We start from the raw sequence: 27,786 nt of genomic DNA, 5'->3' as shown, positions 1-27,786 counted from the left end.
AAAACTAGCATATTAGAAATATTTCTGTGAGTTAAAAGTTCAGTATAGTACGCATTATTCATGGCAGGAGATTATCTTCTCTTCTACACCCTTGGAAGTAAAGGAAGCCATATTTTTGAAAGTCCAAGATGGTGGAAATAGAGCAACATCTTATCATTATTACTAAATGTCAACGGTTCTCCTAAAGAATGTGCAGATTTTCAGTCAAAAAGTGGCACTCCCTTGTCTGACAGACTACTGAAATTCATCTATGTGGTACACAGGTGGGGTGGCAAACCTTTTATACATTTTTTAGATGTTGTCTACCCTCAACAGACCATTCCCAACTTTCAAGAAATCTTTCTGTGAATTCGTACACACTGAATGCAGAAACAGTGAAAGACACCACGAAGAAAGTCCTCGCTCGAATCCATACTATATTCCCTTGGAAACAGTGAGGCAGCAAAGTGACTCACAGACATCTAATTAAATGGGGGGGAAAAGTCCTGTTTAGTTTTTTCATTTAAAAAATATTGCCTTGTTTAATTTTTCTTAATGACTTGCATTGCAGATATTGACCTTTTAAAATTTATTTATTTATTTATTCGGACTCTATTCAAATCATCTTAAGAAAACAGCTGGAAAGTAAAGTCAGTTCAAAGGTAAGTCCTGGGTGAATAATAGGGTTAGACCGAATGCTTATTTAACTTTAAAGTTCATCTGACAGGCTTCCTTCCCACGATCCTTCTTGCACAAGCACGCTGCACAGTTGAAGAAAAGCTCTTCTCTGACATTCAATAACGTAAGGCCCTTCTAACCCAGTGGAGCGTACTGCCTACAACGCACACACGCTGCAAGCTGGAAAACTATTAAAAATCTTTTTATATATCAAGTTTTATTTCACCACTAACAACCCTACTCATATTAAAATAATATGCCATGTACTTATTCAAGGAGTAATAACATTTACCATCTTTGGTTTTAAACACAAAGAATTCTAAAAAGCAAAGCCAATGGATCTAACAAATATGACCTGAATTTATAGAATATTCCTTTTACTATCTTCCTTTCAACTGTGTTTTCTTTCTGCCTGAAATAAAAATGTACCAGATTACATAACACTGCCGCAAAATAAATAACTTTTATAAGTGACGGTTTCTCTATACACTGTAAAATGATACTTTATTGAAGGGTAATGAATGGCTAGCTTAAAGCAAATATGGTAGAGTTTCTATAAAACATGACTTTTGTAACAGATCAAAAACAGAAACTGAACTTTTATTTTGCTAAGATCTAGTGCAATTTTATATTGTTCCAATGAGACGTAAAAATAAGCATTTTCCTCATCGGTGAAAACTAATCAAATGCTTTTCTGAATAATATTTTGATCTCCAATTTTAAATCATCTTTGAATACAACAAACTGGATCTATTACGATGGAGAAGTGCAAGGCTGTGAATTACCCATTATGTTGGAAAATCCAGAAGTTTTTTAAATTGGTTTTGAATGAAAGCATTATTCTGCATTTCTAATCATGTTTCTACTCCTAAGGCTAATATTAAAAATGAATTACAATTCCTGAGCAAAGGAATTGACTCGGAATCATGGCTGGGATTAACATTTTGTTACAGATAATCCACAAACCAGAGAATCCAAAAGCCTATAACTGAGAGTTGAGTATATTTTCTAAGTAAGAAGCTAAAACGCTCATTAGACACACTCCATGTGAATAATGAACCATCTGAAAAGAGTACATGTGTTATGTAAAGCATTTTACATTCTAATGTACAATGAGTTCCTTCCCCCAAATCATCAGTTTAAGTATTTAGTCACTACATTTTACTATAGTTTGAGAAATGGGACATATGCAGGGTGGTCAACTGTCTTTCCCTGTAATTATACACATCTTCAAATTGCTCTTATCATTTAAAGACAAAGAAAAAAAGTTCGACTTTACCAACAAGCAACAAATACTGATTGTCAATCACAAACACACACCATAGATTAAACTAAACTGACATTTTCGTCACAATAAATTAAATTAATGCTTCAAGACAGAAGCTGGTCATTTGAGCCAAGAAGTGATTTCAACTAAAACTTCAAATATTAATGAGGAAATATAAGCTGACCTATTCACTGACAATTAAGCAACTCTGATTTGAGCAGCAGAAATCATTTGCATAATGAAAATGCCCTTCCCCCAATTATTCAAATTATAGTTTAAAAGGAAAAGCATACTCAGGAAGAGGTTTTTATTTGTAGGGATGTTTTAATGAGATGATAGGTATCTTAATAAGTGTTCTTGGGTGAAGACACCTGGATTATTAAACAGCAATTCTGCTGTATCCTATGTTAATTCATAGCAAGATTTTATCATGTCTGTTTAATTTATTACAGACTTGAAGTACTTGGTATCACTTGCATGGTTTAAAGTAAACCAATTTAAACAAAAGATGAAATAAATGGTAAGTTTTGAAGATTTGAGCTTTTCAGATATTTTTCTTTTAGCCTAACAATAAGTCACCACAAGTACAAATCAGGAAGATCTGCATGAAATTAACTTCAAAGCAGCTTTGCAAATGAGTCCTAGAGGGTTTTATGGAAAAAAAAAGTCATCAAGCAAAAATAATTTTAAATATATTAATTGTACTGAATTATTTCTCATGTAAAGGAGATTTAAATTAAGGAGAAAAAGCCCTATCATTGCAAAATGACCTCTTGAGTATGTAATACTCCTTAATAGGCTAGTCCTACCTGAAATAATTAAAATGCATTATAATTATTCATTTATTATTATCATTATTATTATTATTTACAGACAGAGTCTCACTTTGTCACCTAGGATGGAGTAGAGGAGCATGATCATAGCTCATTGCAGACTTGAACTCCTGGGCTCGAAAAACAGGGGCTGTTTTTTTTTGTTTTTTTTTTGGTTTTTTTGTCTTTTTGCAGACACCGAGTCCTGCCATGTTATCCAGGCTGGTCTGGAACTCTTGGTCTCAAGTGATTCTCTTGCCTTGGCCTCCCAATGTGCTGGGATTACAGGCACAAGCTACCACACCCGGGCTATTCATTAATTATTAACAGATTTTGAATGGCTATATTTTATTTTACTCCAGATTGCTTTAATCCATAGGCAGCTATAATTTTTCTCAAGATGAGACTTTTATCTTTGGAAACAGGGTCTCCTCTGTGACCCAGGCTGGAGGACAATGGCACGATCTAGACACACTGCAACCAAGATGAAACTTTTAAATATAGTGTTAACTTTCTATTTTAGTAAGAAAGAGTTCACATACAATTTAATATAAGATTAGTTTCATTTAGGCAATATAACAAGTTTTATAGATGGTTTTTCAAGTTATTTCACTTCTTCAGGCCCAAATTTCCCCTTTAGAAGATGAAACAAAACATTCTCCTAAGTAATTTACAGCTCTGAAATGGCTATGTTTCTCCAGTGATAGTTTTCTGAAAAAGACCCTTTTTTCCTAGTTCTTTTTCATATGAACTACAGAGTCTGTCCAAAAATATCCCTTGTCATTTTACTGTTACAAGAAGGGTAAAATATTATGGTGAATAATAGAATCAATTTGATATAAGTACAAAAAGAATTTTATATGATATGAATTAAATCAACTCAAGCAAGTAACTCTTTCCATAAGTGACTCACTGAATAAGTAAAGGCAGGAGCAGCAAAACAGCAAAATAAAATAAGCATTTGGAGACTCCAAAGAGATTTGCCTACATTAAAAAAAAAGAGAGGGAGCTAAAATGGTACTCAAATTCCAGTTACCAACAAGCTTGTACCATGTGCTTTGCTGTATAAAACAATCATTCCCACTGATACAATAGTATTTCTTTTGATTCAATGGGCTGTTCTCATAGATAACTTGGAAAGCAACATTTGCAATAAAATGTGACAGGAGGGATTTTACAACCTGCTTTGCAAAAGCCTAAAACTTGATTAAATCTAATGGTCAGGGACTGTAGAAAGTAAGCAACATTTAATCTGTTTTTACTATTACTGTTAATGTTTTTTTTTTTTTTTAATTCCACTTTGGATAGATCTCAGACACTGTTCTTTTCATGCAATGGAGTATAATGGCAGATGTTCCCGCATGTCATCAAACTTTCTGCAACCCCATAAGTCATGTCAGTACTGATCTGTAAAATAAAGAAATCAACATTCAAGGTCCAAGATTACTCACTGTACACTTGAGAATAAGAAACATGAAATATGAATGCCTTAAGAATGATTTTTCCATATGATCTAAGAAAATAAGAGCAACCCACGATAGTTTTAGTGTTCTGAGGTAATTTTCTTTCCATTAGCAAACCTCAGTAGTTTTAACCAAGGCTTGCATGTAAAGACAATGAGACCAAACTCTTTTCCATTGCCAATGTACACCTATAACATTAATCAAGACCTCTCATCAAGTCAGGAGGGTTTTCAGTTAGAAAAGTGTAATTTCTGAATTTCAAAAAAATGTTTAAGTAGCTTTTACACTAGCCTATATTCCTAACTCGAAACTTCCACACCAAGACAAATCAATCAATCAGTCAATCAACAAACCAATCAGCCAATGCATTGGCTAAATGACTAAACTGTCAAAATAAAAATCCTAGAAACAACAACAACAAAAAACCACTGACAAAATTTTTAGAAAATCATACAAAATACAACAACTTACTCTTCCTCAAGAAGGTCCACTGGCCAGAAGGTTTTTACATAAGTAAATTACGAAACGTTTTAAACTACCTGTTGAAATTTTGGAAGAAACAATTTTCTACGAATAGAGCTAGGAGTTCTGATAAGCTTATCTGATACATGTAAATCACAAATTTAACCATTCATTCATTTAAAAAACAAGCTCTGTACAAGGTAGTGGGGTATCGCTATGTGTAAAAATATGGTTTTAGATTTTCCAATCTATTTTCTCCATTTTATTAAGTGGTTCCTAATCAAGCAATCAGACCAGAATAAATATATGATACACTCAAAAATCAAGTCTATATTACGACCCAAACATCTGTTATTTTCTGCACACAGAATTCTTTACCCATTACATTCTTGGCAGGCTATTTAAAGCAACAAATACACAAGTTTGGTAGTTAGAGGTCAGTTTTGCATTATAAAGCCCTGGATGTAGATTTCTTTCAAATACGTTCCCAATTATAAACTCTTAAATGAGATTCATAACATAAACCTTCCCATGAACAGCCCAATTTCATAAAGCAAATGGAAGTAAAATCCCTGATTAATTGCAATAGAGGAAAACTTCTAACAATCCAAATAGGTTGATATTTGATAGAATGTTTTTTTCTTGATCTTTCTAATTTCTGTTTTATTTTCTCCCAATTTTTCTCTAGATAGGGATCCCTGTTCCCATTTTCTGAACTCTCTTTAGCTGCTTAACCCAATGTAGATCTCTCTTCCCCTGACTGTGACGTTGCTGAAATTTAACAATGGCTTTTTCATTGCCAAATCTGATGGAGTTTCCAATCCAGATCTTATAGATGCCTCTACAGCATCTAACACAATCACAGCGTCCTGCTTCTTCAAAGTCTTCTCTGCCTTGGTTTTACAACATTCCTCTTACAGGGGTCTCCTCTGTTGGCACTTTTCAATCTTTCCCCACACTTCCTTTTCCTCATTCTATGCTGGCAATGCTGGTATTTTCCAGTGTTCCATCTCCAGCTCTAGTCCTTCCTCTCTTCTCTCAAGTTCCCTGGGCAATTCTGTTCACACACCACTCTTGGGGTGTTGTTCCACATCACTCCCTTGCGCTTCAGGCTTATATATCTAACTATATAAAACATTCCTACTCAAGACCTCTCAAAATCAAAATCGGACTTGGAATCTTTTCCTCGAAAACTTGTTTTGTTCTGATGAATACTGCTCACCATCCACCATATGCCCACCATAACGCTGAGGGCAATCTGGGCTCTTCCTCCTTTCCTTCCCACTTCCAGTTAAGGCACGCTGACCCCTTTTCCTAAGTATGTTCTAGATCCCTTGCCTTCTTTCCATTCTTACTTTTATCACTTGAATCAATGGGCTCAGCATCTTTCAACAAAATCACCACAATGATCTTTTACCCCCTAACTCCAAGCCTCAATCCTCCTAATCTATGCTTGATCTGCCACCAGACAATCTGCCTTCTATGCATCCCCACTACTTTTCGATGTGGTTCTGGTATTTGTCCCCTAAAAGACACTTTCTCAGTAACGGGCAGGACCATTTACTTAGTGCTCAAACCATAACCCTGGAGGTCATACTTTTTTCCTCTTTCCTTCACTTCTTGTATCCAATACATTAGCAAAGGCTGTCACCTGGTTCTCAAAACCATATCCCATATCCATCCGCATCTCACTACTTCTACCACTTTCACCCGAATTCATCATCTTTTATTCAGAAAACTGTGAGTCCACTAATTGTTCTACTCTTCTACTTTTAACATTGTACTTTCCATCTCCACAGAATAAACAGGGTTTTTTAAACATAAAAAGTATTATGGAAAACTCCAAATATATACAAAAATATAATAATAAAATATATTATAATAAATATAATGTAACATAATAGCATATAATATAATAGCAGTATGAATTCTCACAGCTCATTAACTAACTTCAACATGGCCAATACTTTTTTCTTTACAACCTCATCCCCTCCATCCTAATATTATTTTGAAGCAAAGTATAGACATATTTCATCTGCAAATCTAGCATATGTATTTCTAAAACGTAAAGGCTTCACTTTTGTAAACAGGCATATAACAATGCACCCAAAGAATCGAATTTCTTAACCACATCCCATGTGTGTTCACATTTCTCTAACTGTTCATGTATTTATTTATTTAATAACTTGAATCAAGACCCAAACAAGTCCCATAATTTGTGCTGACGAATATCTCTTAAGGTCCTTATAATCTATACATTTCTCCTCCAGCTTCTAGTAATGTTTTTTCTTGAAATTTTGTAGAAGAAACTAGATATTTGTCCTCTAGAGTTTAAGGGCAAAGTCAGAATTGTGCTGGCTGTATTACTATAGTGTCCTTTAAACAGTCCTCTTTCCCTCTATTTTTTTATAAATTGATTACTGCAGCTGGAAATTTGATGGCAGTTACGTTGAAGTCTGGTTCATCCAGGTGTAATTTAGGTACAGTAACATTTGAGGGAAGATGATCATGTTTTGTAAACATTACTACAATCATGGCATTCCTATGCTTAAAATCCTCCAATAAATTCTTACTGCATGGAAAATAAAATGGAAAATCTCCTTACCATGGCCTACATGATCCTCCTGATCGGATCACTCACCACCTCCCTAATCTTATCATGGACTCGCTTCCTCTCTGACCACCAGATAACCACATTTGGTCTTTTCTCCTTTGTATCAGCATTCCACTTGTATTCCCACCTCAGGCTTTTGCATGTATCGTTCCTTTTGCCTGAAAAGATCCAATAAGTGCTGATTCTTTCTTGTTACCAAAGTCTTAGCTCAAATATCATACATTTTAAGAAGTCTTCTCTGCATGCCTTGTCTCAATTAACCAGTGCATGCATGCACATAGATGTTCATTTTTGTACATTATGTACATATATGAAACTAGAGGGAGTACACAAACTCCCTCTAGTTTCAAAGTCCTTATTATTTTCTGAAATTATATTTATCTGTTGTTTATTTATGTTTTTGTTTAGCTCATCTCACTGGACCATAAACTGTATGCTTATTTACTACCTCAGTGCTGAAATTAGTATCCCCGGCACTTAGCATAAGTCAATAAATGTTTGCTGAGTTGATCAATGACTCAATGGATGATCTGATGCCTACAATTTCCAGCACTGTCTTCCCTGATGCTGTTTCTCAGACACAGTGAATGGATGCACCTGCTTTTCCCTAAATCCATCATGCTCTCTCTGGTCTCTGTACTTTTGTGTACAATACCTGATCTAACTTTCTTCTTTCTGCCACATTCATTCAGGCTAATTCTTTACGTTTTAGTTAAGCATAAGAAGCTACCCATTTATGTCACATCCAGAGTATACTATATTTATAAAATATGCTGTATGTACTTCAGGGAGGGCCCTATAGCATAATGGCTAAGAGGAACGTTCTGGAGTCATGTGGGCTGGATTCTCTGTCTTTGCTCCATCACTTAAGTATTCAGATAAGGAAATTTTATTCCATAAAATCTCTTGACTTCAGTTCTCTACTCTTAAAAAGAATGAGGTTAATATAATAAACTCATAGAACTATTTTGAGGATTATATAATATATGTAAAGTGCTTAGAATATTTAATCAATAAATATCAGTTCTTCTTGGTAACTATTCTGTAACTGATGTAACACCTCATATTGAAGTGGTTTATTTTGTGACTGCTTCTTAATACTGGTAGGTCTTCGCTGGCATGGTGGGCAGATGTTTTTGTTCTTTCATTTTTCTAATCCCAGCCCTGGGTATGGCTTCTGATTTATCATAGTATTCCACACATGTTTCTTGAGTGTCTATAAGTGAATCTGGTTTCCCTTGACCAGAAATACACCATAGGTAAGGGGGAATCAATAGTGTGTGAATAAAGACTAGTAATATATGCCCTAATAATTCACTGATATAAAACAAATCAGTGAGGAATAACTGCTGTGTGTATATTTGGAGAGGGGAAAGGGGCAGTTAGTCCAACTTGCCTTCACGGATCAGAGAAAAGAAAGAATGGAAAGTTAAATTCAAATCTAAGACCCCATTCTTTGAATATATCTCCTTCCCACCTCAGAGGGAAAAATTCAGTCTATTCCTCTGTAAAACCAATAGCTACATAAGGAATAGCATCTCTTCATCTAGGTACAAAATCTTTCCTTGGTTCACATAGTTAAGAATCCAAAAACATAACAATCGCAAAGCAGGCCAAACCCAATAATATTCATGAACTCAGAAAAATGAGCACAGGCTTTGTATCATAGCCCTTTAACCTCTGCAAACCACACATTAGATAAAGGCCAGCAAACTTTTTCTGTAAAGGGCCAAACAGTAGACACCAAAACATTTAATAAGCCGAAAGGCTCGAGAGCCACACTAATTAACACTGCTGTTGTAGTGGAATATCCACGGAAAACACGCAATTGAACAGTATGGTCATATTCCAGTAAACTTTATTTATGGATGCAGGCATTTTAATTTCATGTAATTGTTTTTTGTTTGTTTGATTTTTGTTGTTTTGTTTGGTTTTATTTTGTTTTTGAGACGGAGTCTCACTCTGTCGCCCAGGCTGGACTGCAGTGGCGCGATCTCCACTCACTGCAAGCTCCGCCTCCCGGGTTCACGCCATTCTCCTGCCTCACCCTCCCAAGTAGCCGGGACTACAAGCGCCCGCCACCACGCCCGGCTAATTTTCTGTATTTTTAGTAGAGACGGGGTTTCACCGTGTTAGCTAGGATGGTCTTGATCTCCTGACCTGGTGATCTGTCCGCCTCGGCCTCCCAAAGTGCTGGGATTACAGACGTGAGTCACTGCGCCCAGCCAAAAATTATTCCTTTGATAATCTTTATAAAGTCACTGGTATAGCAAATTTTTTAATTAATATGAATCATAAAAATAAAAATATTATTTAAAATATCCTTATATTATTTGATGGGCAACTGATTCAAGGACTTTATTAATCCTAATTCCCTCAACACGTATTTTTTCAATGTCTGTCCATCTTATTTGTGACAATTTCCTCATTTATAAGAGAACAGAAACTTTTTTTTTTTTTTTTTTTTTTTCAGATGGAGTCTTGCCCTGTCGCCCAGGCTGGAGTGCAATGGTGCATCTCAGCTCACTGCAACCTCCGCCTCCCGGGCTCAAGCAATTCTCCTGCCTCAGCCTCCCGAGTAGCTGGGATTACAGGCACCTGCCACCACGCCTGGCTAATTTTTGTATTTTTAGTAGAGATGGGGTTTCACCATGTTGGCCAGGCTGGTCTTGAACTCCTGACCTCAGGTGATCCGCCTGCCCCTAACTCATTCAACCATTTATGGTTTAAAAATCATCACATGTGGCCAGGCGCGGTGGCTCATGCCTGTAATCCCAGCACTTTGGGAGGCCGAGGCAGCTGGATCACGAGGTCAGGAAATCGAGACCATCCTGGCTAACACAGTGAAACCCTGTCTCTACTAAAAATACAAAAAAATTTAGCCAGGCATGGTGGCAGGCACCTGTAGTCCCAGCTACTCAGGAGGCTGAGGCAGGAGAATGGCGTGAACCTGGGAGGGGGAGCTTGCAGTGAGCTGAGATTGCGCCACTGCACTCCAGCCTGGGCGACAGAGCGAGACTCCATCTCAAAAAATAAATAAATAAAAAATAAAGGAATAAAGAAAAATTTTAAAAATATATAATCACATGGTACATTTTTTTCTATGTTCCTGAAGGAAAAGAAATACATGTTTCTTCTACTCAACAGATATTTATCAAGCACATACTACATATGTGCAAGGCCATGTGAAATATAGCAACCTCTCTGACACTTGTGCAAGAATCATCCATCTTTTTTGTGCATTCTCAAGTAAGTGTCTGAAACAGATAAATGAAAAATGTCATTATTATTTTGATAAACCTCAGAAGAAATGCAACCACCTTCACTCAAGGATCAATATGACCCACAGTTTTCAAGACCCAAAGTTCTCCAGGGAGTGCTACAAATTGACAGGATAGTCTCTTAGTGCTTGATCTGACATGAGATACAGTGAAAGACACGTAGACCTCGAGGTGAAGAGCCTCATCTCAGACAGTTCCATATTGGCCAGACAAGCAGGGTGGCTCAAGATGGCAAGCTACCTCTTCCACACGTCAATTGTGAATTACACTCTCTAAATTAGATCCACAGCTGTGATTTTCAGTTCCTAGAGTACCCTCCAAATAACTAGTTGTAAGAAATAATAAAATAAAAGCCTGCCTTTCCCCCAAACATACACCTCTTGGCAATCTGCCATGCCAACTCACAAAGAACATGCATATCTAAAAAGGGACACTTCTGGGACTCCATCAGAAAAATGGCATATCAAGAGTTTGGCATAGGGGCTGCTGTCAGGCACTCAAATGCATAACTTATTCCAGTTTTGGAGACCTACAGAGTAGATCTATGAAATAAACTTGGCTCAGAAGGAGCCTGAAATACTCAGCCCCAAACAAATGAGAATCAGGGAAACTGTGCCAAACTTTCCTCTTGTTTATTTTCAAAGGAAATGAGAAATCTTTAAAAAAGAAAAAAACAGAGGAAGCTAAGATGATCGCCCACAATATTAGCCCCTTTCTGGGAACTTGAAGGAAACTCGGAATCTGGCAATTGGCATGCGTGACAAAAAGTGAATTTTGCTATCTTTCACAAAGCAGATATTCTGCTTTTACCTAATCAACTGCACGTAGCTACAGAGGAGATCTGGAAGCGAGTGATAAATGTAGATGAAAGTTGATATATCAGGGTGCAGAGGTAACCTGGCTGAATGTAACACAGCTGTGTAGGTATGATATGTGTATATATCTCATATATATGCACATATGTACACACAGAGGAAGAAAAAAGAAAGAAGTGAAAAAAGATCATCTTTCACATACAAATACAAACAAACATACGCAAATATAGGGAGAACAGGAAACAAACCTATCATCTCTCACACACAAAAAATAATAATTCATGTCCTTTCAATTCTTCAAAAGCATGCTTCCTTTGAGCCGGATTATTAGATAATTCCTACATTACTATTTCCCACAGATATCCTCCTGAAATTGTGTCGGTTATTTAATCTGCAGGTTAAATTAGACGCCTTTATCACCTGGCATAACTTTAAAACCCTGCAACTGTCTTTACAACACATCTAGTTTCATGGAAAGTTCACTGGGTTGACATTTACTTACATGACTGAATTCTAAATAGAGATTAATAAAATGATTAATTTACTCTTCTTTTCTCCTCTCCCTCTCTCTCCTGTTTTCCCCATGAGTCATGGTTGGCCATCTACAAGAACAAAATATCTAACTGAGGAAAACTGTCTTCCAACCGCAGCATCTGTCTCCCTGGCAAGCTCTGCTGACAGTTGGGTCCTGGCTCTAGAATTGTTCAAGAAGCACTTTCGGGCTGAGCTATTAGTGGGCTCTCACCCTCCTAGGTGCAGCTTCCTACGGATTCTTCCCTCTTTGAAAGATGGATTTGTGTATATTTATCCTTCTGAGAATCTGCTACTGTGCAAATATCTCCAGTGGAGACCCTCGCGGGAGGGCACACAGGACACTGGAGCTCTTGCGTTCCTTTTCTTGCAAAATATCCGTAAAATAGCTCTGCAGTTCCCAAGGGTCCGCTTCTCGGTATTATGTAAGCAGCTTCTCCTTCAGAAAGGGAAAAGGATGCATCAAGACACAGAACTAAAAATGCCCACAGCTCTCTACGGGAATTTCAAAATAGCAAGTTGCTTAAATACCAAGGAAAGCACCTGGTTCCTCTCCAAGCCTAAAGATAGCCTACAATAGTTTAAGAAATGTAAGCAGGAGTGGGGGAGGGGAGAGGGGAAAGGCCACGCATGGCACTGGGGAGACTGTGGACTACACAGAATAATCTGGCAATGCGCAACTGAGCATGTTTTGTCATTTTTGAAATTCTATAAAAAGTACTTAGCTGAGGAAGCTTTATGTTTTGTTTTTGGAAAAGTGGTTAAGGTGGAGGCATATTTGTGTAGGAAGGATATTCCAGCAGCAGCACATCTGGCTCATTTTAATTCAGAGCCTGAAATACTTCTGTCAGGCTCTCCCTTTCTATCTTCAAAATTTATTCCCAAATCCACTTTTTTCAAACACTAACTCCACCCTTAGACCCCCTGGAGGCTCCTGATTCTTCAAAGAATTTGAAGAGATCTCTTGTGATTATTAGATTCCATTTTAGATTGAGAAGAAAGCAGAAAGTGGTCAAGATAGGCCCACCTTTATGTTGCCTGAAATACTTTTGAAATTTGCTTCATTCAAAAGCTGGAATGACATGGAGCACCTTGAAACTATGAAATACAATGTCTACAGGACCATTTATTTGTAACCCTCTCATTGAATTTAAACTCCCCAAAAGATCTAAAGGCATTTAAGAAAATCCAAGTAGCTCCATATATTTAATATTTTCTAAGAATAAATACAGAGAAAAAGATTAAGCCTTCAAAGATCTCACTTACGTAAGTCTGACAACAACAAAAAATACACAGTGGAAAGGATTAATCTCAAACAAACCTCGGAAAAGAGGCTTTTGCGGACAACTATTCCTTTGGCTAGATCTCCTTTGTTTACAATAAGAAGTAGAATTTGGACCCATTATATATTCCTTCTTATGGTCTCTCTTGTGAATTGAGGTTGTTAAAGTAACATTGTAATTATCTTTTATCTATAGCATGATTTATTTATAATATGAAATCCCCTTTTACATTTTAAAAGTTGTAACAATTGAATGCTCTTCTTAATAGTAAAAAAAAAAATTGGAATATGAAACAGATATTTATTTCACCATTTCTCTTCCAGAAATCTCTGAATGTTACTCCAAGAAAGACACAGCTACACATTTTGTTTTAAACATTTAAATTTTTTTTTCAGTTTTAAAGGTCATATTGAGAACCAAACCAACTATGAATATGAATAAGTTGGAGGCCATGCCTAAAGCTGGTGTCTTTTCAAGTAAAAGACAAGACTTACTAATAGTTCCATTTGTTTTCCATTAAAAATCTACTCATTGTATTCACAGCAATCCACATGCCAGTATGTGAGCCTGCTTGGACAAAGCGTTTGCTTTGTGTGTATCAGATGCAAAATTTACTTAAATTCCAGATAATTGCAAGTGCATCTGCTAGGCTTTGTCATTGGGCTATATGAACATTTTCACAGTGTATACAAAGAGCAATTATCCAACAACTAAAGAAAAAGAAACAGTCATTTCTGCAAATTATAGCCAGCTCCTTTATCAAGGAATAAGTTTGTGCTAAAAGAATACAACCCCCAAACATTTTTTAAAATAATACGTATTCTCTCACATCACATACATTAACTACACAGAACAAAAAAGGGAGCTTTTCAACTGTTAAATTACTAGGTCTGAAACAAGGATAACTGCAATTTTAAATAAAATTATCTCACAAAACATTAAAGTTTCCCCTAGAGAAAAAAAAAAACCATACGCACACAAATATCCAATTTAAATCAATTTGATGTACTGGTATATGTTCTTATTCTCTATTCATGACAAAGTGTTTCAACAACAGTCACTTCTCTATTTGTCATTAGTTTTTCATGCCCTACTTTGAGATACAAACTCACAGAATCAAGAACATGAAGAAAAGTCAGAAAAGGAAGATTTGGAAAAAAAAAAAAAAATCAAAACACCAAACCAAACAACTTGAACTAAAAGACTTAATTGAAACATTTTTGTTCTATGCATTCAAAACTCAATTCCAAGCAGGCCTCAGGCATTCTAGTTGGACTATTCTATCAATATTTATCTTTCATTCTTTCTTTCACTCTTTCCTTTTTTTCTCTTTTGCTTTCTTTCTTTTTTAACTTCATGCACAATCCCAATCCAACTGTCACACTCAACATGACCAGCCTTCTTTCAAAGCCCAATCCAATTTTCAGACTTTTACACCTCATGCCAACTAAACAACATCAACAGCTCTTCTCTTCAACAGTCTAATAGGGTAGATCTGTTCTTTTTAACAAATTCTCAAAGCTATCAAAAAATGATCGCAGTGTTGTTGTTAGAATAGAAAGTAAACTATTTAACAGAAGAGTAAAAAATTTTTGTGACAGTTGACCTATTTGAAATCTATAAGTTTAGTGGACATTTATTTCCTGCTTCACCTTCATTTAAATATCTTCATTATCATTTTGTAAAATGTATTATGTTACCGGCCAAAGCTATTAGTCGGTAAAAAACCATCTCCGAATTCCCCAAACTGGAGAACCATCATTATCATTAATATTTCATGGAACTGCATTAAATGAGACAATATTCAATATTTAACTATCTAATCCTACAGTAATTTATATTAGAAAATACCAACCATGTGAGAATTCAGCCAGCCGGATTATTTTATTGGATGAATCTTTGTCATCATTAATAACACTTCAGTATCTCATATTTTTTCAGCACAGAATGTAACATCCAAGGACTGAAAGTGATTTTGTTTCTAATTAATTCTCAAAATCTGTGGGAGACAGTGATGGAAGGATAAATATATTAATTTCGAATTGAAGAATTAAAGGCTGAGCCTTGAGATGCAAAAATTTTACTAGAGATGTGGATTACTTGGTTGGGCCCCGCACTTCAGTAGGTTTACTAATAATTTAGTGAGGAAGACCTGTTTGAACCAGAGAGTCTAAACCACAGAAAAAAGAATTGCAGTTTTATTTTTTTCAAGTCCCACATTATTATTTATTACTAATTTATAAGCAGAAATGAAACATTCTTCTGATACATTATCCAGAATTCCTATGATTAACGTGCTTTCTTTGTCTATTTATACATAGGCAAACATCAGCCCATTCCAGGTGAATTATCTTTAACTTCAAAATGAGCAGAGTTCAAGCAGATAACATTTTAATATGACTCTTGATGATACCAAAAGGAATTCTACATGACCAACATATTTGAGATCTGTGTGTGCTAAAATGAAAAGTATTCGGCTTAATACCGTTATCATCTAGAATGCCTTCCAATTCATTTTCAGCAACAGAGAAGTTCTCATTGATCTTAAGCTTTTAAGTTCACACTCTGACACACTTACTATCCGTCCCCTAAGATCCTTATGGGTTATTCTCCATATAAGGAATAATGGTAAATATTTTTGCGGGGTAGGCCAGGTGCAGTGGCTCACGTCTGTAATCCCAGCACTTTGGGAGGCTGAGGTGGAAGAATCACGTGAGGTCGGGAGTTCAAGACCAGCCTGGACAACATAGCAAAACCCTATCTCTACAAAAAATACAAAAGTTAGCCTGGTGTGGGCCAGGCACTGTGGCTCACGCCTGTAATTGCAGCACTTTGGGAGGCCAAATCGGGCAGATCATGAAGTCAGGAGATCGAGAACATGGTGAAACCCCATCTCTACTAAAAATACAAAAATTAGCTGGGCATAATGGTGTGTGTCTGTAGTCCCAGCTACTTGGGAGGCTGAGGCAGGAGAATCACTTGAACCTGGAAGGCGGAGGTTGCAGTGAGCCAAGATTGTGCCACTGCACTCCAGCCTGGCAACAGAGAGAGACTCCATCTCAAAAAAAAAAAAAAAGATTAGCTTGGTGTGGTGGCACATGCCTATAATCCCATCCACCCATCCACTGGGAGGCTGAGGCAGGAGAATCACTTGAACCCAGGAGGTGGAGGTTGCAGTGAATCGAGATTGCACCACTGTATGTACTCCAGGCTGAGCCACAGAGCGAGACTCTGACAAGAAAAAAAAAAAAAAATCTAATCTGTTTTGTTGACTTTCCCTGTACTTTTTATTTTGAGGGAATCTCATCATATTTATCTTGCAAGAAGTCAAAGTCTTTGGTTCTTATTATATAATACATAAGGGGCAGACTCTCTTCAGTTTCCCAGACTGACTAGTAGAAAGAGAGTGGACACTCAATCAATATCAAAGCCAAACCAGTGGATGCACCACCTTGGAACTTCCAATGGTGAGCCAGGGACCCTTAGAAGCAAGGATGGGGGTGAGTTTCTTGCAGGCATTGTGCAAGCAGCCACATTTCTAGGGCAGCCGTGTGGGTGATGCTCATGGCAATGGGTTTCCAGTGTGAGGGACATGGAGGGCTCCAGCCAGGCCACTGTTCAGGGGCAGAAGGAGAAATGCCTGTTTCTATATCTTATTTTGGCGACTCTGTTATTCTCAATATCCTTCTAACACATTTCTTTTCCACCTACGTTAGCCAGAATTAGTCTTTACCTTAACAAGAGAGAACATGACCTGATCACAGAATCAAAAATAATAATTCAAATTGCACAGATGTATTCTGTGTTGGTTAATTCTATAAATTATTGGAAAATAAATTAAGAGATCCTGCAATCTGCAATTTGGTGAGTGGTAAATAATAGTCCCTCATCAAAAAGACTGCATTCAGAAGGACTGGCAGTAAGAGATAAACAATTTCATAAATCCTTAGAAACCCAACAGGAAAAGAGCTGAGTCAAAGTTGAAATGGGGAACACATCAGCAAAAGCTCTTTCTTTTTTTTTTTTTTTTCCAGCCATTGCTTCTCTGATTCAGATCAACAAGGAACAGAAGATGGAAAGGAAATTTTGATGGCTTAGCTATGATTTACTGGAATTGAGATATGTACATCTTGAAAATCACAGTCAAAATGAGCTCTAATCAAGAGCCTGATGGATGATATCAAAAGTCAGAGCTGCCTGGCCAAGTCTAGGAAGCTATTACCTGGGGCTGTGGAAAGGGTCAGTGCCGCCAAGCACTCTGCCTTTGCCATCCACTTTCAGAGCTATTCACCTGGTGCTTTTCAGGAATATTACCCTTCCCACAAATGATTGATAAAAGATGAATCTAAGAGTGTGAATAAGTTTTGGAAAGTAAATCCCAGAACCTACATATTTGCTACATGCTTTCAAGTTCAACAGAGAAATACAATCCTTTAGAGAACATTTTTCATCCATGGAGCATTTGGGGAATGCTTGAAAATTTTCTCTCCTTCTCAATTCCAATCATTTTTCCAAAACCCCTTCTTGAAATAAAAGTAAATCATAAATTGATTCATTGCTCATGAAGAATGTAAATTGACAGCTTAGGGGCGTGGAGTCATTTATCTATTCACTGATTAAATTTACACAGGCAACCGGCACATCCTAAAAATGACCGGCATCACAATTTGTCCTTACTCTGAAACCCAGATGTGAACAATGATCTGCATCCTCCTGGCAAGGATACACAGTTTAATACTGACCGTCTGGCTTTACCCTTTACTTAATCATGTCTGTTATTAGATATCTCAATTAAAAAAAAAGAGTACAGAAAGCGGAGAAGTTATATCCTTGATCTCACCTGAAGCTATGCTTTTCTCAGAGTAAATACATTTGGAGTTCTAAACACACACACACACACACACACACACACACACACACACACACACCCCTACTAAACTTCTGTGATTAAAATACAATTTTATGCATAGGCACACAGACACACACACAATAGTACTTTTGCTTCTAGAGCAGACAGCAATCATCCACAAACACATTTTCCCCCCTCCCCAAACTGTGTACGATTCTGTGTACACCCCATGGGGGCTTAATAAACACTTATGAATTGACTGACAAGAGAAAAACCAAGAAATGACAACCTTCAGGGTAGCCATAACACAATTTTAACTTGAAAATTGCCCAGGAATAGACTTCACAATCTATGGGAACATACACAAATCATATAAAAAGAACCAGTGCCCCTCATATACCTAGAGTGGCCTTAGGGAATAGCTGGGTGAAAAATCACTGCTGTAGGAAGAAGAGTTCAGGCTCTGTATCTATTTACTGTTTGGCTTCTGCAATGAATCCTGCTGAGAGCAAGTTTTATTCTGTAATAACTTCTATTACAGAATAACTTTTAAAATATACATTACAACAAATACAAAAAAAAATGCTCTTCTCTAATATTTTCTTGCTAAGTCCACAAGCATCAAACCACTCCCAAGATTCATGGTGCTCTTAACTTCTCTGCAGCCATTGGTGACAAAAGGATAATCTACAGTGCTTGAACTGAATGGTAGCTTCTACAAATAAATGGCGATTCACAATAAGTCGTAATTCACCCAGTGACTTCTCTAAATTATGCAATAATGGTGTGCCCCAGTTCTTAAAACATGTTTCATTCAGTAATTCCTAGAGGACAGCTTCCAAATGTCTCAAGTTCAACAGTAGTTTGTTTTCCCCCTGAAGTTCATATATACTTTCAAATTTGGGAGTATGAATGGGATGGACTTTAAAGATTTTGTGGTCCCTGGAACTGAAGAATTATATAAATAAGATACACTTCTTATAACAATCTAACCTTGCCGTATTTCCTTAAAAGGGTAGTTATTCCAGTTTTTATCTATTTGAAAAGGAAATTTCTACAATGATAAATTTCCAAAAATGTATGATGATAACAAGTGGGAAAAAAAATACAAAATAAGCTGTGCTCAAGATTGATCCCATTAAACTGAGAGCAGAGTAAAAAAAGAGAAGAAAACCATTTTTGGTTGTGATGAGGAATTTTTTTAACCAAAACATACAAGTCCCAAAATAAGTCTGTGTATGTCCTTACACTCTAAGGCCAAAGACAAAATCTATTTTAATTCACTGTGTTAGTGGTGCTATCTTGGACTTTGCATTGCTCACTTGAGTTATTCATAATGGTCAATAAAATTCTGCAAACACTGTTTTGCACCTCACCTGTCCTTCATGCTCACCTTATCTCATCTCACCCCACCATCCTTCCATCTTTGTCCCCAAAAGCACAGCTGAGGGATGTACTTGGTGATCTGCTTTGTTTGATCATTTGAGCTACTTTTCCAACACACACCTTTGAACATCTAAATCATTATTTATTCCAAAAAGTATAGACCACCTTCATTTCTTCCTAACATTACATCAGGTGGTTAAGAAAACTTTGGTAACTCTCAATCTTTTTGAGATTTTTCTATGTCAAGCCAAACACCTGTCACTTTTTTGGGTGATGACTTTCAGTTTTTAGATTCTCACCTTGACAGGAATGAGAAAGGATCCTTTTTCACCTCCTTGTTTTCTTGGAGCCTCCTCTAGACTGTAAGAAGTGATGATTGATCGTTTTCCACACTCATCCACAGCCCTCTCTGTGGCCACATGTAAATTTGCCAATGGATAATTAAGCAACAGACACATCCAATAAATATAATAAATAAATTTGATTTTTTTCCTTTAGTAATTGGTTTCATCTGACTGCGTCTGATTATGTGTGGGGATATATAAACAGGATTAGAGAAGACAAAAATTAGATTTTGGGTCACACGAGTTGTGGAACCCTAACCACTGTGAAATGCTTTTCTAATAATTATGTTATTATTCATAGGATTAAAATATAGAGAAGCCAGTTTGTGCCTTCTCAAGAAGTTTCAGTGGGGTTAAAAATAAAACTGGTGGCAGAATCATTACTGTAGGAAAATGGTGGCCAACTACAGAATAAATTTTCCTCTCGTCTGCATCCTCTTCCCACTAATTCACACTGCCCTTTTCTCGGGCCTCTGTTGAATCCATGCCAGTAGTGCCAAACCTTGACTTAGGTCTCCAATTCCAGGTATCATATCACACCAGGCTCCATGAATAGAAATGAGCTGGACACAATGGAAGGCAGAGGATGCGTGGATAGCTGTATGCAATTACTGCCTGAGAAAAACCCAAAATGAAATATAACCAAACCACCTTTCTAATATGCTTTAGACATAAAGAGCAAAAATCTTTATTTGTATTTTTTTCAAAAAGGAACCACCCCTATTGGCATTTACTTTCTTAGACATCCTTTTGGCATCAAATTACTTTTACCATCAGATTTAGCTCAGTACATGGCCTGTCTTGGGAATCCAAAAACTACTTATTGAAGGAATTTTAAAAAAATAAAGACTAAAATATACTTTCCTGTAGCTTTAATTTGCTTATGTTTCTTCTAAGTGATTTCTACTGAAATGTGTAATATATAACTATATACTCTTACATATGAAATGGCTTGGAAAAATTATCATAATTAAGATCAGAAAGTCTGTTGCAAGGAGTTATCTAGCAATAAAAATGATTTTAACTATGTAGATATTTACTGTTTGGACTAGCCATATGCACGAATATAGCTATCTTCTATCATGGTTCAGTTTTATTCCTAGAAACAATCTAGGAACCTAACTTGACTATTTCCAACATTTACAATAAGATTCTGAAGTGACTTTTTAAAAAAAAAGTTACAAATATAGCAAGCAGCTTATACAATTTTCTGAAGTAATTATTTCACATTATGAGATTTTTTAACCTCTGCCAAAAATCATTTCTATTTAGTAGCATTTTTTTTCCACAGACACTTATTCTTCTAATTGAAGTAGGAGAGATGTCAAAATATAGAGTATCAGTGAAGTTCTAAGCAATAATAAAAATGATATTTAAATGTAAAGTTTTTCCAAGAGAATCCTCCATGATGCGTCCCACCTTAAGATTTAGAATCGGTATATTATCATTAGTATCAATTTCATCTTCATCACACCAATTACATCCTCCTGCTTTAGTCCTTGTCTCCTACTAGGTGAATTAAAAATTGCAAAACCTAAATAAACAAAAGAAATGACTTATTCTTTGGAACCAAATTCATAAATGAGTTCTTTATTTTACAAGGTACAGAACTCCCTTTTATATAACTTAATAAAAGCACTTTACAAAAGTCATATTAACAGAAAAGATTATACAAAACTTCTAATATTTTTTCAAATAAGCTTAAGCTTACATACAGCTAAATAATTTAGTCAACAGAGCAGTAAAACTGACTGACTTTTTGAAAGCTGGGTTCTATACTTTTATAGATCTGCATCACATTCCAGAAATCATAAACTCATGTAATCGTAAGAATGAACGAGCTGAAAACTTCATATTTATGTTCCAAAAACCTGTAGCAGAACTAAATTAGAGATGGAAGAGTACACTGGGCTTTCTCCGTAGGTCATCTAAACAAATATCCAAGTGACTCAAGCGTCTCTCAAAGAATTGCTGTCAAGTCCTGAGAAGTCTCAACTTTCAAAGAAACCATCTCTTTCCCCCCAAACAATGCACTGTTATATTTCCCAAGACAGAGGTGGTTCTTTAGCATCTACCACGAATATTATGGCAAGAGCAACACCATGTTGATAAGATAAGGGATGCTGTCAATTGTTCTATCAAAGATCAATTCCTATTGTTCAGTAGAAAAAAATCTTTATGGGGAATATAGATTCTATTCTAACATATTAGCTGTGTTACTTGGTTTCAGTTTCTCTTTATCAAACTCATAGGAAAAGTGTAAAAACACCTGCTCTCTTTTCACTCATAGTACATTCGAAAAGCACATTACTGTACTTTTTCCCTGATCATTATTTTTGCCTGAAAGGCTCGTAATTCTATACTTAGGAGAGGTGGGCCAGTGAAAGTCTGGCAGTAAAAACGAAGGAACTTTATTTGCAAACTATTTCTGAGGTGTTCATTTTTTCCCATTAAGAATTCATAAAAAGGATGCAGTATTTCAGTTTCACAATCATACTGTAGTATACAATATATTAAATAGACTGCAGTCATGAGTAACATTAATTTTAGGGAAAACATTTTCTACCTCCATAATTTTATGAAATCTTTTGGAAATATGAGCAGGACCTGATACATTATCCTCTTATTACACAGTCTTAAAACACCTAAAATAATTATAAGTAGTGGTTTATGTTTGTTAAGGAGAGAAAACAACCCAAAATAATTTTTAAAAAGTCTGTTGCTGATAGTGCATAGTACTGAACAATGTGAACATTCCCTTTTTAAAGCAAAATATAAACCAGAAGTACAAAGAATACTTTGACAAAACTACTATTTGCTCTCAGCAAATAAGACTCATAAAATTACTGTTGCTTTCACAAAACTTAAAGCAGAGTATTATGTAGTTAGAAAATACATCATGCTTAATCAAATACTGCTATGTCCCCTACTACTGAGAATGTATCAAAAGACATGTCTCCTCCCCATCAAAAAAAAACATATATATATATGTATATATATATATCTTGCAATGTTCCCTGAAGGTTGGGAATCTGTGGTATATACTATGAGTGCAGAATGGGGGGTTTCTCCTTGTGAGTACATCAGGGCTACTAGGAACCAGCAGTTCAAAGAACAAAACTGTTGCTTTACACAAAGTAATGAAAGACAATAACATAGGCTTTTCATGTTGCCCCCTTCAAGCTAAGTAGGGTGATGCTAAGTTGTGCCTCTTTAAGTCTGTCTTTCTGTTTAAGTTTTAGTTCTCAAGTGGGGAGGGACAAAAAGGCCCTTGGAAATGACCTTGACCATATTTCACCAGAAACCACTTCTCAGAATTAATCTGCACAGAAAGAAAACAATGAAAAAAACTAGCCAAACAGGTTTTCCTTAAAAACACACAAGTAGTTCAAAGTTCCCTTCAATTGCACAATGAAAAAATAGCAATTAATGTTAAGAAACATTCAGTAGCTATAGCATAATAAAGGATTCACACATGCAGAGAAACCTCCATTCTTATCAAAATGAAAGTAGGAACTCTAACAATACAGCCAAATGTGATTGACAAGTTCCATGAATCAACAGTCTCGGATACCTATCTTTCTACATAGCCATCTCCCCAAGTTACCTTCTCCCCAGTTAAGTCCAATGCCATGCTGAAATTTAACAAGAAGACCAGTTGAAATGAAACTATCTAAGTTACCAGCAAGGCTATCAAGATGATAGTATTATTTTCATACATTAACCTGAAATCAACACTAGGCACAAAAAGTTAAAATAAGCTTAGTTAAGATTTAATTTAAAAAACTTAATAATTATTATCATAATAAACCCATCAACAAGCCACAAACACAATACCACACCAAACGATGTAAGAGTCATACAAATCCAGTTGACTGAATAGTAATCTAACCTGGCATCACACCCAAAATGTAGATATGTTTAATATTTTAACACAAATTATCAGAGCTTTTCAGAAGTTGCCAGGAAACTAGAAGTAGACAGAGGGGTGGGTGGGTAAAAAAAACAACCTCAGTAGGAAAAAAATGTTCTTTAAATCAACGTACTCATAGTCTTCGAGTCTAGTGAAGATACTGAAACTGAAGCTAATTTTGATGTTTCATAAATAAATTCATGATCTGAATATGTTACATAACAATTAGAAATCTTGCCCCATGAGCCTAGCAAAATAAGCCCTTAGCCTGGTCAGTTATCTTTTCATACACATGTGTGTGGAATATGCCAGAGAAATAATACAGCTGCCCAGCATGGGGTATATTGCTTTTTGGTTTGGGTCCTAGAAGGAGGGAACCTGATGCTTTAGGTACCTTGGGTTCTTAGGATTGAAGTTTACTATATGAAATCATTTTTCTTTAGTACCTAGACAAACAAATGCTTCACTCAAAGACAACTGTGGTCTTAATGAATGCAAGCTGGATTTTCCCCCCACTAACTTGATCAAAACAGTCCATTCAAAGGTCCATGAAAATATTTTAAAACAGCAATATTGCCATCTCAAGGGACCCATGAATAAGCTGAGCTTTCATTCTAAATAAAATGCCTTATTACTTTCAGCAGACTACAAAGGAAGAAATAAGCTTTAGGTCTTAGGAATTCTGTTCACAATTTTAAGGAAGGCTTTTGTCAACCCAGGGGACCCAGAACAGGTGAATTTGCATGGTGCCTTAGAGTAGGTTTTTTTCTACATAAAAGAAGATCTGACTAGTTGAGTTAATTTACAGTTTGTTTTGTTTTTTGGGGCTGAACAGCCTTCACTCTTTCATGCAGTTCTTCCAACATTAGTTAAGTTTACATTAAAACAAAGTTTAAGAGTATTACTGCAAACGTATTCTTGGCACATAGACAAGTTGCTGCTCTGTGATGTGGCAACCACCTAGCAGAAGGAGGGTTCCTTGGATAACAACATTTTCCCTCTGTAGAATGTATGTGTCTCAGAGTATCCCTGAACTGGATGTCCTCATCTCAGTTTAGAGTTCAGGGTTTCTCAGGATGATGATACATGTACAGAAACTGCAACCTGCTGTACCACAGAGGCCCCCTTCCTCCATTTAAGCTGCCATTGTGTTAGTTCATTTTTCCATGGCTTAGCAGAAATTTTACAACTATACACTGATTCCTTTCTAAACTGCTGATTTGCCTTTACTCACTGGCCCTTCAGTTTTTCTACTCAACTGGAACTGAAAACTTCAGAGGAAAAAAGCAAAACAAATAAAACATGGTAATGATCAAGAACCCTCCAAAGAACTTTAAATGATATGAATGCATTAAAGAGCTGTTGTATATTAATTTTTAAATAATATTTAAAACAGATCCTGGCAGCCAGAGTTACAGAGTGAGTTCTATTTTTAAGAAAAGAGTTAGAGTTCAATTTGCATTCATTATGCTGGCTATTTTAAATAATTTTATTCCATGTGTATGCAGAACCCCCCCTCCATTGACAAGATGCCACTTTAAGTAAGATCTAAGAGAGATATTGCTGTACGTGTCTCACAATTTTGAATAAAACAGTACCAGCAATCTCCCTCTTTCTCCATAGCCCTAAATTTATTATTAAGTAAATTTAGCAATAGCTCAATCACTGGAGCCCAAGACAGTATGTGATGCACTAAAGCACTTATATGTTTATTATCTTTGCAAGCAACATGGGTAGTGGTGTCTATTATTGCCTCCTGCAAATCTGTAGCAATGTGATGCAAAACGGCATTTTTAAAGAAATTCTCTTTTGGAATGCAAATGATTCCTCCTGCAATTTTGAATATTTTAGCCAGCATGTACCATACAGTAGTTCTGGAATCACTGGCATTTCTCATGCTGTCAAAACTGAGTCAAATGCATTGTAATCCTGGAGAACGATAACCTTAAACAGCAATGCAACGTTAAAATACATCCTAAAAAAAAATCCCTATAATTGCGATGAACATTAGAGAGAAACCGGCAGTCCTTCTGCAGAGAAATAACAGTCTGCTCTAGCAATCTTTCCCCTCCCCCCTGAAACTCATGCAACTAATGATGACCTCCCGAAGTGCCGAATTTAAATGTTCCAGCATTCATCTGAGGATGAAGGAGGAAAAAAAAATACATAGAAAACCATGAAACAAGTTGTAAACTGCACAAACGCAAGGAGAGAGAGAAAGAGAACTGCAGCTGATTCAGGAGCGATTGCAGAATGAGGAGCAACAGAAAGGAAACAAGAAAGAAAGAAAAGGGGAAAAAAGCCTTAAGCATTAAAGAGTAAGAAGTGAAAAACATTTACCAGCAGCTCGGTCAGTAGCTTCGCTCCCTGACACCATCTACATAGATAACTTAGCCTAGAGTCTTCGGTCCCAGCTCGCTTTGGAGCAAAATTCCTTCACTTCGAGGGGGCAACACACACCCTCAAGAAAGAGAGAGAGAGGGAAAGAAGGGGAAAAAAATAATCCCAAAGACCAAGACAGGCTTTCCCCCTCCTCCCTCTTACCCGCCCCCCGGACTCCCCAAACGGTGCTCGCTTCTGCACAGTTCTGCCTGCTGTGCCGCTGAGCTCGATGTTGCCGCGGCGGCTGCTGCTGCTGCTGCTGCTGCTGCTGCTGGTGGTGGTGGTGGTGGTGCTGCTGCTGCTGCTACTTCGGAAACGATTAGGAGGAGGACGCCCAAGCACGACCTGAGCCTGCGAGCCACCCAGGACCAATGTGCAACCTGCTCTGGAATCAAACCCATAACACACGCACGCACACCCAGTGACTCCTGCACGCGAGCTCTCGCGCGCACACACGCGCTCGCCCGCGCGCCGCACAACACACGCGCGCGCGCGCACACACACACAGACACACACACACACACACACACACACACACACACAGCGCCGTGAGCCGCCCGCCAGCCCTCGCGGTCCCTGAATGGGGAGTGCGAGCCAATCCCTGGGCCCCGAGAGCGCGCACCGGCCCAGGCCGCCGGGGTTGGGTGGTGGCGCTGGGGCTGCAGCTGCTGTGGCTGCGGGGTACGCAGCCAGGGAGGGGCTCACGGCTGAGAAAGAGGGGCGCTAGGGACACGTGCACCCCTTTGTCTGCAGAGAGAACCCCAGCTGGGCGTTTCCAAGACCAGGAACTGAGCGCGCGAACCCCGGGCGGCTCAGAGTTCAGTTCGGCTCTAGGGTTAGCCTGAGGAGGCTTGGATCCCTAGCTGCACGCACCGAGGGATCCGCTCTGCACCCGATGCACCACATCTATGCACCACAGCTACACCCAGGTCTCTGCAAACAGGAGAGCACAGCAAGCCTTCGAGTCCTGCGGACGACCCGAGCCTGCTCTGGCTCTCGCGAGCATGTCCAGTGCTTGGCTGCACCCAGACCGCTTCTTCCAGGGTTAGGAACGCAGAGCAGGGCAGAGCCGAGCTCTGTAGCTTCCAGAGAGAAGCAAAGGTTCCAGAGTCTTCAGCCGCTGCTCACCTGCCTCATCTAGGCTGCCCGGTGGCTCTGAACCTGCACCCAAGGACGTAGTGATGGGGAAGCTAGATTTCCAGACGTCAGAGAGGAGTTACTTCTCTTTTTTTCATAAAGGGAATCTTTGAAAAGAAACAATTCTTAGCCCAGGAAAGGCTGTTTCAGTTTACAGGGTAATTAACAGAAAATCCAGCAGGGCCTGGTGGTTTTAATAGTAACAGCTGAACAAGTATTGCTTGCTTACCATGTGCAGGCTCTGTGGAATGTGTTGCCTATGAATTATCTGATTTTAACCTGTTCAGACACTGTATGATCCACCCTAGGAGGAAACCGAGGCCCCAGAATGTTACCAACTGCTAGTATATCATACCCAATACATCAAGAATCTAAACCCTGCAGTCTGGCCCTCAGTCACTGGAGACAGGATGAGGAGTGTGGATGAACGCTAGGCAAGTACAGCAAGGTAAAGGCCTGGTGGGTGTTTGGGTGATAACATCCTCTGGCCTTCAAGCTGTACCTGGCTTGTTGTCTTCAATAACCTACAAACCTTGAAAAACTGCATGCCTGAAATTTGCCAACGTCTTAATAGTACTAATATTAATAAT

General features: G+C 37.5%; 1 protein-coding gene across 6 annotated transcripts in view; it reads right to left on the bottom strand.

The window, feature by feature from the left end:
- TENM2 (teneurin transmembrane protein 2) overlaps window positions 1-27,786 on the bottom strand; it is a 3,238,122-nt gene that overhangs the window by 1,253,832 nt on the left and 1,956,504 nt on the right. Inside the window, exon 1 of one of the 6 annotated variants that reach the window (XM_034961302.3) lies at window positions 26,018-26,512. The exons of the other annotated variants lie outside the window; for them this stretch is intronic. The gene's annotated coding sequence lies outside the window, so the exon portion shown is untranslated. Of the gene's footprint in view, window positions 1-26,017; window positions 26,513-27,786 lie in introns of those variants that run through there. 6 annotated transcript variants of the gene reach the window in all.

Source organism: Pan paniscus, chromosome 4, assembly GCF_029289425.2.
Source record: "Pan paniscus chromosome 4, NHGRI_mPanPan1-v2.0_pri, whole genome shotgun sequence".
Taxonomy (NCBI): Eukaryota; Metazoa; Chordata; class Mammalia; order Primates; family Hominidae; genus Pan; species Pan paniscus.
Note: the sequence above shows the minus strand (reverse complement) of the source record. Positions and strands in the feature narration are given on the sequence as shown.